The sequence below is a fragment of the Aphis gossypii genome, chromosome 2, assembly GCF_020184175.1.
Source record: "Aphis gossypii isolate Hap1 chromosome 2, ASM2018417v2, whole genome shotgun sequence".
NCBI lineage: Eukaryota > Metazoa > Arthropoda > Insecta > Hemiptera > Aphididae > Aphis > Aphis gossypii.
This window is the reverse complement of record NC_065531.1, coordinates 84,541,391-84,551,272: the sequence shown is the minus strand read 5'-3', so window position 1 is coordinate 84,551,272 and position 9,882 is coordinate 84,541,391. Positions and strand designations below refer to the sequence as shown.

Here is a 9,882-nt window from a genome sequence, read left to right as displayed (position 1 = left end):
CTTTTAGGACATCAAGAATTCTTTTATAATGTAATACAACGTATAATCTGTATAAAGAAAAAAATAAACTAAAAAATGTTAATGTAACTATACGAATATACGATATTATGTTAGCATAACTAATGTTAACATAATATTAATTTATTAAAATAAATATATCTTTACACGTGTTATTACATACATTTTCTTATTCTATGATCTATGATAATTATACTCATGATAGATAATAAATATAAGACTAATGTATCATTTATTTACTAATCTTTATGTGTAATCTTGTTTCATTATATTACCAAGAGCCTTCAATAATAGTTATGACTTATTAGCTTTATTTTATCATTCGTATAATAATAATGTAATAATAAAGAATTTTATAATAATACGAGTAAATGGTATACTTATACTTTCTATTTTATGTTATGTCCAATTAGAATTTAACATTTTAATTTTTATAAATAATACATATTTTGTGTTTTTATTTAAAACAATGCTCATTTATTAATGGGATGTTTACTAGTATTCATCCAATATCTTAGAATTTTACATTTTTAAAATTGTGTACTCTTTTATAGCAAATTAATGTGAATTATAACATAGATAACATAGGTATTATATTACATTATGGTTCAAACGCATGTCTTAACTTTATTCAATGTATTTATGATGAAAATTAAAACTAAATTTATAGGTACATAATATTATACACACATATTACATTTATATTTATTCTAAAACTAAAATTATAAAAAAGCATCAGTTGAAAAATTTTTTTGTTATACATCATATTATAATTTATGTGTGTGTAAAATTGTAAAAGGACGTATTGAAATAAAAAAATATATTTAAACACAGATTTCATTATTATTTTTGGTTAAAAAAAAAATTAAATAGTTTTAAATTTTGAAAAGGTTTTGGTTTTCATAATTTGTCTTTAATTATTTTCGGTTTGGTTCCAATCATTGATTGAAAAGCTATATTATCGTGTTCATGGCTCTACTGCAACAATGATAACTACAGTATGTGCTTTATGGTTATATAACGCATTATATATAATATAGTACATTAAATTGAAATTATAATAACTGCAGAGTATTTGTATTTGCACTATTATAATCCATATTTAAACAGAATTTATGTACTTTAATGTTCATTGTTCACGTATTTTTATAGTCACAAAAATATAAAATATGAGTAGGTAGAACAAACATAAAATTTTTATTTATAGGTCAGAATATTGGATAAATATATTTTCATATATTTAGGTCATAAGTGATTTTGCTTAAAATAGACAATCGATTATTTATTTTAGTTAATTAGTTTTATATAAAATCAATAAGTTACTGTATCGTTTATATCGTTTAATAATTCATCATTATTACTTTACTATGAATGGTTATCCTTACAGGACAAATTAAACTTAATAATTTAGGTATATTAACTACCTATTTAAAAGTCATATAATAAAATAGTTAGTATAGAATTAATTCTTATTATATAAAATACCTATACAAAATTGTCTTAGTTATTTGTTACACTTTGATGTACCTAATCTCAATACACATTATATTATATTATGCATTTTATTAATTAAAAACTAGTCCTGATAATTTTGTAAAAATATTTAGAATTTAAAGTTTATGAATATACGGATTTGACAAGGATAAAAAGTTTTTTTTTTTAATTTAATGGATAAAAAGTATGTTTTTCTTTCATAGTTCTATATCATACACAGTAGAACTAAAAAACTGCTTCCGTTATGTAGCCTGGAATTCTTAATTAAGGGTATTATTCATCGGAAATCTTTAAAAAAAAATAAAGGGTTGTTTTTTTTAATTAATGCTCCGGCTTCCGTCAAAAAAGAATCTGCGCTAATTATGAAGTAGATCGACTTACAACAAGTGAAGCTCCGAAGAAAAATCTTGTAATAACGAAATTTTGTTCTGTTGTTTCCTATAATGAAATTATAGCAGAGATTGAATTCTATGTAATTAGAAAACTGTCGTATTGTGCTTTGAAGACGAAGACTTTACAAATGGTTTCTTATGTTACTTGGAGAGACCCTATTTGCATAGTGCCTATAGTATTTAGGGAATGTATTGTGACTTGTGAGTGGTATTATTTATAAGATATCTATAAGCAAAATGACGTGAAGTATTCAAACTAATGTAAAATGATTTAATTTAATAATAAAAATATTATTATTATTATATTATAGATGAATAATGAGAAATATAAACATTTGTCATACATCTGTATTCTGTACCCTACAATAGTTGTACGTATTCATAAATAGCTATGTATTTAAATTTTAATGATTTTCCAAGTGTATGACGTATGTCTACTAATTATATTCAGAAAATATAATTTATAAGTATAATAATATATTTCCATTTAAAATTGATTCGATTTGCTTTTTATTATTAGGTCATTATTGCTTATTATTTACGAATCAAGCAACAGTAAAATAAATTGGTAGGAGCGGGAATCACAAAATATGACACTTTTGATAGGTACTGAATAATTGGTCAACAAAGCTTTTATTTTATGAAATAAAACGTTTTTCATTTTATGTTTGTGAAACTATTCAAAGTTTGAATTGTATTATATTATGCTATTTTAATATCAAATTACTATATATATGTATATATATACCTATATACTTATTACTATAGTACAAAACTATAAAAATATTGGATTGCTAATAATTTAACATCACAGCTGTCGAAAGTTTTTAGTTCTGAACTTCTATAGTAATAATTTGGGGTAATAAATACTAGTTATAAATAATTGTAACTAGTGGCGTACAAAAGCATGTGTATAGAGTGTTAATAATTTTATTCTTAGTAATTAGTGTTGAAATAACAACAGAATAGTTTTGGATTTAAAGATATATCCATGTGTAAATAACTTATACCTACGCCCTCAAGGATATTTTAATCTCACTTTCAGTGTGTGTGAGTAGTTGGCATATTATTATGATAGTTTATTATTATTGGATAAAAATAATTATTTTTTCAGTACACAATTTTTATACATAGATTATAGTATATAATATGTAGAGTTCTACAGAGAACTGTAGTAATATTTAAGTTATAAACAATTTAAAGTATTTACATTTAGAACACTAAACGATACAATATGATAAACTAAAAATTAGTATTAGACAATTAAATGATAATAGTATAATAACATATTTTAGATACATTTTAAGTTGATTAAACTTTATGAGGATATAAAAAGAGTCTGAAATGTAATAAGTTATGTGTAAATGCTATACATATTGAATAATAACTGTACCCAATTAAAATGGACAAGCGCATTTTACAATATAATGAATAATAATAATAATCAAATAAATGAAAGTAAAATCAGAAACATATTTAATAGACATACTTTTCATAGTATTGTATATGTATACTATGTTAACAATAATTATCCTAATTCTCATTGAAATAAATCGCAAATGTGTATAATAATAGACGTATCAGTCGTCTAAAGTTACGCTTCGAAATGACGTTATGCTACTATTGTGTTATTATTTAGAGATTCACATGGTTCACAAAACATTAAAGTACTAGAGCCAATGAAAGAGCGAAAAGAGAAAAAGGCTCCAGCATCATATGCCAAGCGTGTGTTTCAGGCACCGGACGTGAATAATGGTGTTGTGAATGTAGAAGAAAAAATGCCCAATGAATGAAAGAGAAAAACAGTATTCAGATGTCAGCATTTGAAACTTGAACAAAAAATTACCAACACTATGATCAAAAAAAAAGTTTTGAAATGATTTCAATTCAAAACTTTGAAAGAATTCTACGAATAGAGTTTATTTTAATGAGTGAACTGGAATTTTGAAAATAACAAAATATTATATTAAGTATATGACTCAACAAATTCGTTATAGAAAATTAACCATTCGATTAAATATTTTCTGTACCCATTAACTGATTATAGAAAGGAAAAAATGTAAATCAATTTTATTGAACATATAAGGGTGACTAACCATTTCTGAAGAGACGTCATATTTGAATTTGGTATAGGCTTTAATCATAATATAGATGCTTGAAAAAGTTGATGAACACTTCCAAGAATGTTCATCTATCTTCCAACTGCAGTAGAAACATATAAATTCATTAGATACATATTTGTAAATTATCTAGTTTTCAGTTAATTAAATGTAAGCTGAGTCTTTCAGTATGCTTACAAGTTATATTAAAATAATTTTCAATTAAAATATCTATGAAGTTTGAATCCATAAGCTATTGTTTAAAAATAATGTTAATCTCAAAATTTCGGTAAAATTAAAATGAAAACAAGAAATGCATTAAGACTTAAAATAACAATTACAAGTTCGTAGGTAGGTAACTGAAAATTATATTTATGTAAGATAGAAGTACTGTTTGTGATAATTAATAAACGTAATTATCATATTATATCAAAGTAAAAAGTATATTAGATTTTTAAACATAATAAAATAATATTGTATGCTATAATAGCATCAGAATTAAAGCCTTTATTTATAAAAGGTTGGAAAAATGGGTATACTGCTCTAGCTATACAGTAGGTGTGGAGTAGGTAAATGTAATGGATGTGTTATATGTGTTAAATTTGAATTCAATCATATATCATTGTATACTAAAAACGTTTTTGAATGGAGACGGTATGTTAGCCAATATCACTAAGTATATTTCACGATGTTATGTTTTTGATATTACTATTAAGGTAATTGATTTTACTATTAGTATAACGGTAGGGTGATTTGATTTTAGCCGAACATATTGCATTTATAATATTGTTAATATTTAATTATTATAATAGTATGTCATAATATTTATACCAATCCATATTATCATAATTGACTTTTGTATCAATATAATTTTATCATAAAACAACGTGAGTAGGTTTGGCCATTGTAAGTAGATTATAGCTTAAAATTAATCAACATATTTTTAAAATTCTGTTGGTTATAGTAAACTCTATAATACACGTGTTATTCGTTTTAGAGTTGTTCGACTAAAAATTAAGAATTATTGTTTTGTCAAAAATTTATTTTCTTGATTAAACTTAAATGTTTGTTAGTATTCCCGATTATTTTGAGAAATACTAGATATATTTAATTAAAAGTATAAGCTATATAGATAACATTTTCTATGAGAACCATCTTCAAGGTTAAAAATTGATGCACTTGTTCACAAAAAACATAAACATCCTTTAAAAAAAAAACAAATAATGTATTATATTCATTGTTCCACTCAAAATGTAAAATATAATCTATTTAATAAATTCATAAATTTCGATGATTGAGAACAAACTAAAAACAATTATAGCATACAAGTCAATATTAATAGATACTTATATTTTAGACTGTAGAATTGTATTTTTAGGCTATAAATATCACATTTCATATTGAATAAAAATTCTGATAACAAATTAATAAGTTAATATTTAACGAATTATGGTATACTATAGTTCCATATTTATCACCGAAAATTTTGGATTGTTAATAGTATTTAGACAAAAGAACAAAATTATTTCGAAATTAAGTAAAAATCGTTTTTGAAAAGTTTTGACAATAATTTTGTCGTTCCAACCAAAATTATAATAATTTGCAATTAAACGAGAACATTAATATGACCGAATCGTTGAGTATTATTCGCTTTCCAAGTGTTCTGGAAATAAATTAGGGAAAACTCCCCGATTCGCGGATAAGTGACTTGGTGTGGAAGAGAGAGGCACAAAGTTTTTCTTGTGAAACTTTTTAATTTGTTTTCGAAGACCGTAGAACGGTGAATTTAAATGGCTTTTACCCCGAATTATATTTAACCAGGATTATGACAGAATAAGAAGGAAGAAAAATTCAAAGAGCACAAACATAGGTTTTTTCCCTCAAAAGGTAATCATTTCCACTCGATAGCTAAAGAACACGGGTGAATGTATTCAATAAAAAGTTTAAATACCTAGTCAAAGTTATTTTTAAGCATCATCAAAAATGTCAACACATTAATTGCTTTATTTAAAAGGTTTTTTTTATATATAGGTACATTGTATTTTGAAATCTATTAATCTATCAGTTTTTTTTTTTTTTTAATCATTATTGTGGTTTTATCGCTTATATAAAATTAAATTTCACATAATATACATAAACCACAAAGTTTTACCCATTTAAAATTATCTCTTTGACAAACTTTATAATAGTATTAACATATAATAGATTTCCGTTGCATAAAACATACGTAAGTAATAAATTATATTAGTTGTATGTGGGTTTTATAATTTAACATAACATACAATCTACACGGTTATCAAGTCAAAATTAATGTTTAATATCCATAATAAAAATAGTGCATTTTTATCGTTAATATCCATAAAAGTGGTATATTATTTATTGTAGTTATAAAGATAATAGTTCAATCCGCAATAAAAATTATTTTAGATCAGTGATCATCAACGACGGTACATCATAAATCATATAATATAATCATAACATTGTACATTATAAACATAACAGAATTATTATCGTAGGAAAGGTAGTTGCTTCATAATACTTGTTTACTGTACAACCAAAATATTAAATTGCTTACTGAAATATCAAATTATATTCTACTAATTAAAGAATTCATATTACGCAAAGAGGATAGTATTACTTATTACAATATATTAACATAACTAGACAATAATGACGGGTTCTTTCGTATTTTACTACTATTATACACTTAATTTAATACATTATACATTTTTAACGGTTAATTGAGTCATATTATTTATTCTGTTAAATAAATGTTAGTAGTTAGTAACATATTTTTTGATAAATATTATAGTTTATCATTTGTTAAATATAAATTATAATTTATATTATAAATACAATACAAACACATATTGAATTAAATATAAATCATTGGTTACAGAAAAAGAACAATATTTTATGTGTTAAATAAACACAAATTCTATCTGAACACAGTTTAATTTTTAATTGTTTAATTTCAATTTTAGAATTTTTTATCCAAGTAGTCGGATGCAAAACCAAAATTGTGTTTATCACTTTAGACTTCTGAGTGGTGTTATGAAGATTTTCTGGGTTGTACGATGTAGGTATACTTATTGACCACCAATACTTTAAAAATCATTATGATTGTCGACTAATACGTTTAAATACTAAATATATTCAACTTTATCCCTGCAATGTCATACAAATAAAAAAATAATTTTATTAAGAACTAAGATTGGATACTAAATTATTTAAGGGTGAAAGTCTAAAAATATATAGTGTAAATATGGCAAAAAAAACAGTAATTAGAAAAAAACATATTATGCTATAAATATGTTATGACCACGATTATGTATTATAACTCTGTTTACCCAAACCGAAGTAATTGCATTTGTAAGCTGAATAATTAAAAAGTTATTTGTAAATTATTATTATATATTTTGATCAATACCTGTTCTTATAAAATCGTGTTATTCCTTTTAACATTATTTTGATTAACAATTTCAATTAATATCATGTAACAATAAAAGCTGTTATCTTTACGATTGATTATTTGCAATGGCATCAATATACCTTCAAAGCAGTTAAATAGATAGTATACATACTTTTATGAACTCATCTTCCGCCATACGCATTGAATCCGATCACCCTAATGCTTCCTCTTGTGTACACATTACGTCTTATTGCAAGGACTATGAATCATGTAGGACAACGTTAAAACATATCCGGCTGAGTCAATTTGATAGCTTTTCGCAAGGCGTAGGGTGGATACTCAGGAAGTCATTTGGATTGAACGCCGCTCACTAGTTTCCTTCAAAATTTGTTTACTCGCTGGAGTAATAATAGTGTGAGTGTAGTGAATCTTTTGCAATCAATAGTTTTAAAAAAAATAAAAGGCATGTAACTTGGATTTGGGTTTAACTATTAAAATATAATTTAACACTCAGAAGAACTATATAGATCCTTTTATTACGTGCATATGCATAAATGATGCATAATATCTAGGTATATAAATGCAAAAAATTCAAAAAAATACCAAAACACTGTGTTGAATCGAATAATCAATGAAGTAAAAAAATGTATACATTTTTATGCTAATAACCCATCTCTAATAGTGAATATAAAATATTATATTTCGAGCTATATAAATATAATTTCTGGTAAATTATAAATTCTTTTATAAATAAATGATAAATGAGGTATTGGCAGAGGATAACTTCTTCTTCAAGACGCTCACGCCTTTACAAAATAATATACCTAATACCTATATAATAGTATTATCATTATTACTTATTGTACGACATAATTAATTGCACAGATTGTTTTTTTTTTAATTTAAATAATAAAAAAAACCATATAGAAATCCAAGATTCTCGGCATTTTCCGTATACAATACATATATTTTTTAATACTTTGAGACTACAATATGTGCGCGTTAGTGGATTCTATGTGAAAAAGTAAGTAAACTGTATTAACTTATGGCTTAAAATAAAATTAGTGAATCTTTGCGGAGTACTCTGTATAGTAATATATGTTTAATGGGAAATTGAATGATAAACATTCACTTTATTTTACATAAACATGCAAATTATTTCATTTGTGACATGTTACTAAACGGTTGCTATAAATTCGGGAAATAATAATAAATTGTGTTTACCGTCAATAACTTGTACAATTTATCAAAAATCGTATTTTTTTTATTTTACACTCTTCCATGACATTAAATATTACGATACATTATTTATATTTTCAAATATATATATATATATATATATTAATTATAGTCCATCGTTTTTATTTAGAAATAATAGATACTATATTTATGAAAATTGTATATAAATATAACAGTTGTAAGTAAAATATAAATTAAAAAAAATAATTACACAGTAAAAGAATAAATGTGTATAAAGGATCAGTGTGTGAAAATAAAATACATGTGTATACAATACAAAGAGTAGCATAATAATAATAATATATGCAATACATGAATTTGGTAATATTGTAAAATAAGGTTAAGCCACGTGTTTCTTTACTATCACAATAAAATATATATAAATTAACAGAGTAACAGGAATTGCGCAATGATGTTAGAATATCTGCCGGTGTATAATAAGAATATAATATGTTATAATTTAAAAGAAAAATTTTCAATATAAGTATTTCTAATGTCAAACCTGACATTTTTATAATAAGCAATTTAGTAACATTTATTTAGAAAATAAAATTGTATGAATAAGACTTACTTGATATAAAATCAATAAAACATTATCATTAGTACAAATATCTAATCAAAAACATATTTTAAAAATAAAAGAAATTCTCTACATGTTTTGATGGCTTATATAACAATATCACTACAGAACCGAAACATTTCAATCAAAAAAATGAATTTGTATAAAATAAATATTGTTATGTTTTTTTTTCTAAATCATTTGGAATACATAAATAAAGCCAATATATTTTTTATATATATTATATAATATTATCTACAAATAATATACCCACTTGAATCATCTCGTCGATTTTTTCCCCGCGGCTGCCTCCCAGTAGGTACTCACGACAGCTTATAAAATACAACACACAGCCGCCACCGATCGATTCTACTACCATGGGTATACCTATGAAAGACATCATCATTCCCAGTCTCAGCAAATCCGGATTATTATAGAAATGTATTATGTTCAGCACCCGGCGGCAGAGCTCTCGTCCGAATAAATAAAACAACAACGTGAATAACAAGTTAATAAAAATTAAAAAGGAAACACACGTGCATTGCCGCGTGGTACCTAAATAACCCTCGGGGAAGACAACTGACATCCCTGGGAGTGAAAAATAATAATAATTGGAATATAAAAAAGAAAAAAAAGGAAAACAACATTATATATTTTTTTTGGTTTTGG

The 9,882-nt window shown here is 24.3% G+C and overlaps 2 long non-coding RNA genes across 2 annotated transcripts; both read right to left on the bottom strand.

Annotated features, from left to right (window-relative positions):
* Positions 1–902: 902 nt before the first annotated feature.
* On the bottom strand, positions 903–4,298 carry LOC126550540 (uncharacterized). Its single transcript, XR_007604654.1, has 3 exons — positions 4,202–4,298; positions 4,001–4,106; positions 903–993 (listed from the first exon to the last, which is right to left on the bottom strand). It is a non-coding gene; the product is annotated as an uncharacterized LOC126550540 (long non-coding RNA).
* Positions 4,299–6,956: 2,658 nt separating this feature from the next.
* On the bottom strand, positions 6,957–9,345 carry LOC126550405 (uncharacterized). Its single transcript, XR_007604484.1, has 3 exons — positions 9,226–9,345; positions 7,588–7,813; positions 6,957–7,171 (listed from the first exon to the last, which is right to left on the bottom strand). It is a non-coding gene; the product is annotated as an uncharacterized LOC126550405 (long non-coding RNA).
* Positions 9,346–9,882: the final 537 nt, after the last annotated feature.